Here is a 6,733-nt window from a genome sequence, read left to right on the forward strand (position 1 = left end):
TTCACAGAGGATGCGTCAGTTTTCAAGCAAAGGAAAATTTTCCTTCCAGTCAGAACAGGCGTCCCCAAACAAATAGACATCTAAAAGAGTGGAGCTGCCTGATGGCTTCAGGATGTTATTTTAATTCTCTCCCAAGCATTAATTCTTTCTCTTATTTGATTACTTCCCAGTAAGAGCGACACTTACAATCAAGGATAAACTTTCCTTTCCTGTCCATGATTTTTTCGCCCAAATTTCTACCTCCTCCTCCCTCAGAGTCTTCAGGAACCCGCAGAGCTGATCCTGAAAAGAAAAACCAAAGTTGTCATTTGGGTCCTGGTGAGAGGTTTCTTGGAGATAACAATCAAAATCATCATTGAGACAGAGAGAAGAAAACAAGAGAGAGAGGACAGTTGAATTATGTTCCCCCGGTTTTGAGACTGCAGAGCCTGCTTCCGCCATCCAGAGTATTGAGCCTACGACAGATGCAACTGATGAGTGTTATGGAGAAATGTTGAGAAAAGACCCAGAAAGCCCCATTTCCAGAAAATGTCATTCTCTTTCTATCACAGGTTGGATTTCCTTCTTTTTAAATTATCATTCAAACAAGTTGCCCACTAATGCAAATAAATGAAACTGTACTGCAGGGTGGGTATTGTGGCTGAGAAAGTGTTAAGTCATGTTTGTCCTGGAAAGCATTGTTGATATTCTAACATGCAGGGAGTGGAAGAGTTTGTGACAACCCTGCAGTCTAGGATTGCTAGAAGGTCTTAGACCCTGTGGGTTGTTTTTTTTAGGGAATGCAATTGTGGGGGTTAGTTGACTGTTGCAGCATTGGGGCCGGTAGGGGTTGGTTAAAGCTGTTGGAATACACCGCTTGCACTACAAGCCTAAGATCAAACACCAGTGGCAGTCCTACATTAACACAATTGGGTTAAAACTCATGACTCTTGAGTTCTTTGCATAGTTTAGGGCTGGCAACAAGAGTAAGGAGGGTTGTTTTATGCCTCTAATGTTTTTTTTTGTTGTTGTTGAAGGGCAGTACTTGTATATATAAATAGAATTACTGACATGGAAATACAACCAAGAAGGGAAAACTTCACCTCTGAGCCATCACAATATATTTTTTCCTTTAAAACAGCAAGCATCTCTGAGATGCCCAAAACATCAGCCTTCTAGGTTTTATTATTTGCTTGCCTTTTTAAAAGCAATTGTACATTTCTTTCCATCCCAAATAAATTGATGTGCCGGTATTAATTCTTTCCATTTCTTCAATGCTTGCTCTGCTATTAGTATTATCAGATTTTGAAAGGGGAAATTCAGTTTGTACTCATTTGAGCTGCATTTATTTTTCCTAGAAAGGCCACCTTAACAGCGTTCAATCTTTCCAGATCAGCTCTTATTTTTGTGCATGATCATAGCTAATATGCATATGCAATAGAGTCTTATGAGGCATAGGAAGCCATAGTCCCATAAAAGCCAGAATCTTTCCAAGGATGTGTAAAATATAATTAGATGAGAGGCCTCCTGAGCATGTGCAGAGTCAGTTGACAGCAGGCTGCATCCCTCACACCTAGGATTAGAGGGATAAACGCTCACTCGGAGGAGACAGTGGTTTGTGGACAGCCTTTAACCTTGATTGCTGAATGGCTCAGTTTGTTAGAGCATGGTGCTTATAACATGACGGTTGCAGGTCCGATCCCCTTATGGGACAACTGCATATTCCTGTATTGCAGGGGGTTGGACTAGATGATCCTCAAGATCCCTTCCAAGTCTACAATTCTATGATTTTAATTCCCATCATATATACTAGCCGTTTCTATTAATGGTTCATTCTTACCTTGTAGTCTTGGAAGGCTTCTTCCACAGGAACCACCCTGTGGCCGCTGTGCCCTTGAGCTATGTCACACTCCCCACAGAAGGGGGCTTCGTCGTCCTGGCAAAAGAGGTCCAGGGTCTTCTGGTGCCTCTGACATTCTGAGCGCCTCCTTTGAGCCTCTCTCTCCTCAGAATGATCCCAATCACTGATGATTCCAACCATATTTGTGAGAAGCCTGTTTCGCTTGTAGTCTGTTTTTACAACCGTTCTGCACTCAGGGCATCTGGTTTTCTCACCAGACTCCTCCAAGCAGCTCAAGATGCAGCTTTCACAGAAGTTGTGCCTGCAGCCCAGTTCCACCGGACGAGTAAAGTAACTGAGGCAGATGGAGCAGGTGACTTCACTCCGGATCCTCTTCCTGTACCTCCCATCAGCCATGGCTCCACTCCTGTTGTGAGGGACCACTCTCCTTCTCCAGAAGCAGCCGCACCTGGAAGGGAGATGGAGCAGAGTTAGGATCCCTGTGAACTTTAATCTGAAATGGGAAATGAAAGCCCTGCCCCATCCGTGTGGACCTTCTCAGCAGTGGGACCCGCCCTGTGCAACGCCCTCCCATCAGATGCCAAGGAGATGAAAGAAATACACAACTTTTAGAAGACATCAGAAGCCAGCCTTGTATCTGGAAGCTTTTAATGTTTGACGTTTTATTACATTTTATATGTGGGATCAAAGAAATGCATCTCCTACACCCTGGAAAGAAAGATCACGCTCCCTCAAGTATTTAGGAAAGGCAAATCTCATCACAAGAACTACAAAGGGGGACAGATTCCTCCTCCCCAGAACAGCCATGGGGTCTGTTCCTCAGTGGGTATCACAGCCCCCGCGCGATTGGGGGGATTCCCTGCAGCATCACCCCCTGGCCAGCCAATCGGCTGGTTCTGAGGGCGTGGCCTGCCCTATTTAAGGCAGGACAACGCTGGGGAACTTCCTCTTTGCCGCGTGCCAGCTGTTCCGGTTTTTCCCGTCTTCCTTCCGTATAAGGTTTTTGTCCTGCGTCTGCTTTGTAGACCAAAGGTCCTAGCTCAATTCCTAAAATCTCCAGGAAGGATTGGGAGGGACCCATGTCTGCAACCTGAACTGCAATTGCCCAATGTTTTCCCCTATGGACAGCTGCAAAATTGCCGGTGGTCTTGGCAGACCACTTAATGATTTGCTTTGGTTTGATTCCTGCAATGTAGGGGGTTGGACTAGATGACCCTTGGGGTCCCTTCCAACTCTGCAATTCTACGATTCTATTTTATTGCTTGTTTTAACAATGGACTGTGTTCAATGGTTTTGAATTGCATTCTGTTCCTTCTTATATATATATTTGCGTGGTATTTTAATACGTTTGCCATTTGCATTCCAAGTAATTCAACATTTAATGCAATAAAAATGTAAAAAACACAGCACTAAAAAATACAATCGAAAATCAACATGGATATTTAATAGTGGCCACATCAGTTAAGCTTGTCACCCTGTGGGAAAAACCCTGGTCTAGAAACAGCTTCCTTTGTATTTTATTTTAACACACACACACCACTTTTTAAAATAAAGTCTCTAGGCAGTTGACAATAAAGATTTACCGTATGTTTAAAGGACATAGGAGAGGAGGTAAACCGGGGGTTGGATGTGAGAGAGGCACATTTAATTTCCTTTAAACAAATCATCATGAGGATGGTTCCCATGATATAGATCACAAGAGGACGCCGTATTATCTGCCGCGTTTCTTAGCTGCTGTGTACAAAAACGTGGCCCTTATCGAATTAGCAAGGTAAAAGATGGAGAGGTTAAATCGGCTAAAATCCAAGTGCAAACAGAGCAAAACAGATAGGAAAATCTTAAAACGCTCACCCGGCAACACAAATAAGAGCAGGTCGCGGCCAATCGTGGGAAGTGCTAGAAAGGGCGTGGATGGCGCTGGAATTTTTGGGAGCTAAACTCCCCCACCCGCGCCCCCAAAAACCCGCACCTGGAAATGCATCTCCTACATCCTGGAAAGAAAGATCACGCTCCCTCAAGTATTTAGGAAAGGCAGATCTCATCACAAAGGGGGACAGATTCCTCCTGTGTTCAATGGTTTTCAATTGCATTTTGTTCCTTCATATATATTTTTTCTTGAATGGTATTTTAATGTTTGCCATTTGCATTCCAAGTAATTCACAAAATACAATCGAAAATCAACATGGATATTTTTAAGCTTGCCACTGAAGCTTGTTGGAAAATCCCTGGTCCAGAAACAGCTTCGTTTGCATTTTATTTTATTTAACACACACACCACTTTTTAAAATAAAATCTCTAGGCAATTGACAATAAAGGTTTATGTTTAAACGACATGGGAAAGGAGGTAAACCGGGGGCTGGAAGTGAGAGAGGCACTTTTAACTTCATTTTTTTAAATCATGAGGATGGTTCCCATGATGTAGATTACAAGTGGACGCCGTATTATTTGCCGCGTTTCTTAGCTGCTGTGTACAAAAACTTCGCTCCTATCCAACTAGCAAGGTAAAAGATGGAGAGGGTAAATCGGTTAAAATCCAGGTGCAAACAGAGAGCAAAACCGCGTGCAATGGGAAAGTCCTAAAACACTCATCCAGCAACACAAATAACACAAACATCCAGCAACACAAACACGTCGCTGCCAATCGTGGGAAGTGCGAAAAAGAGCGTGGATGGCGCTGGAATTTTTGGGAGCTAAACTCCCCCACCCGCGCGCCCCAAAAACCCGCACCTGGAGGTGGCAGGATTCGAACCCGGGACCTTCTGCACGCAAAGCAGATGAGAGAAGACGGACACACACATTGAAGTTCCGGCTTCTTGAGAAATTCATCTGCCTCTCCCCCCCACCCCGCCCCGTTTTTCTTTCTAACTTAACAGCAATTTCTGAGAAATCTGAACCCTTCATTTCATCTTCATTTCTATAGCTCACTCAGCTCGCGGAAAGAGACCTGCAGTCCCGATTCTTTTAAAGAATCGCCAGTGATGTCCAGGAAGGAAAAAACCGGGGCCAGGGGGGAAGAACCACCGTCATTCATCTTCCCGCCGCTAAATAAAACGCACCCACACGTGTCGTGTACACGTGACGACATCCCCGCGCAAAGGGCACGGAAAGGAGCCCGCAGCGTTACGCGGGAACCTGTTGAGGCATAAATCTCGCTCAACTCCATTATGTTAGGAAACGAATATGAATGCTGAATTTGATGGTTGTAATTTTTCTTTTTCTTTTTTGCTTTGGAAATAACAATTAATTTTTTTAAAAAATCACGCTCAGTTCCTTAATCGAGGTCTGCAAATGGGGTCCGAGAATAAATTTACCTTCATTTTTCCGAGTCCGGACATAGCAGAGATAGGGAGCAAAGGAAGGAGAGGGGGGTATCACAAAATAAAAGCCATTCACACGACCGTGTACACGTATCTCCCGCGCGACATGCTAGGAAAGGGTCCTGCCGGGTGAGGCGCGCCTATTGAGCAATGAATCTCTCTCACCTTAGAGATCTTGAGAGACGAGATCGGTGAGCAAAGCGGATCCGAGCCGGAGAATCCTTCCGTCTCCACGTCCGGCCAAAGCAGGAATTCGTAGCGCTCCTAATCCGGCGGAGAGAGGAGCAAGGCGACCCCCTTTTTGCCTGATCCGGAGCAGCTCTGGTGAGCAGCAAGAGGAGGAGCCGAAGCAGCAGGCAAGGAAATCAAAATCGCCGCCGCGAGAAAAGGAGCCCGTCAGAGACTGCAACTCTGTGGATGAATGGATAATAGTTGTGAATGGATAGGCGGAGGCGGGCCAACGCCGCTTCACTTGGCAGCCAATCAGCTCTTGCGAGGCTCCAAAGTGCAGATCTGCGATTCTTATCCCTACATATGGAGAATTGAGGCAACTTTAATCAGGGAGCCAATCAATTCAGGCAAGGTCGCATCCCCGCTCTTATTCTGCATTCAAAGAGGGGTGCGTGTCTGCATTTCAGAAAAGCATTTTATTGCATGATGTTTTATTGCATGCTTTAAAATGCAATCAGCAACAACCATAGCTTCTGGTTATCATTGCTTTGTGGGGAGTGGGAGCGGAACAGCAGCTTAAAGTTAGATCCGATAGTTTAGAGCATGTTTATGGGGTTTGGAGCCCAGGATTTCGTTGTCAGCAATATGCTGATGACACCCAGCTCTTCCTGTGAGGCAGCGCGTGTCCTGGACTTAGAAATGGCCTGGATTAGGTAAACCCCGACCCACATAATCGATCGCATGAATCAGCACACGCACACCATTTGAAGGGCAGCGTCCACCAACTTTGGGGCTGGCCGCCTGAAATGCTTTATATTTTATAGGACTTGGCTCCTATGCCGGAGACAAACTTTGCAGATTTTGATCCCATCAGGCTGGGATTCCCTTAGGCATTGGGAGAGGCTAAGCATCTGCAGCCCTGGAGGCATCCCCGCCCCCCTTTTTGCAAAAGCATTACCCCCGCGAGTGGGACTATGATTGGATCTTCTACTCGTCAACAAAGCCACTTGCAATTGAATAAGATACGCTTATCTCTTGCACGAAGCGACTGCCTTTCTGTCTTGCCTTGCAAAAATCGCTGCCCTGCTCCAAAGGGTGTGTTTAAATGCAGGGAAGGGAGGGCTAGGGGTTATAGTTGAAATGTAGACAGTGGAAATAAATCAAAATTTTATTTTAAAAATTGTCCATTTTAGAGGAATGGCAGATGAAGATGATGGACTTTTCAGAGCTAGCCGACCTGTCTGGAAGAGTCTAAGACCAGAAGGAGGAGGAGTACCAGGAAGAATGGATGAAATTTAAAGACTATTCACTTAAATATGTTAAGATAACTTAATTGGAAAAACTGGCAAATATCAGATAGGCTTAGGATTTAAATATGTGATGTTAGAGAATAATATGTTTAAAG

General features: G+C 44.9%; 1 long non-coding RNA gene across 1 annotated transcript; it reads left to right on the forward strand.

The window, feature by feature from the left end:
• Positions 1–363: 363 nt before the first annotated feature.
• Positions 364–6,733, forward strand: LOC310671138. The gene is made up of 2 exons (XR_014507820.1): positions 364–551; positions 6,522–6,733. It is a non-coding gene; the product is annotated as an uncharacterized lncRNA (long non-coding RNA).

Source organism: Podarcis tiliguerta, assembly GCF_965153285.1.
Source record: "Podarcis tiliguerta genome assembly, chromosome: 2".
NCBI classification, from domain to species: Eukaryota; Metazoa; Chordata; class Lepidosauria; order Squamata; family Lacertidae; genus Podarcis; species Podarcis tiliguerta.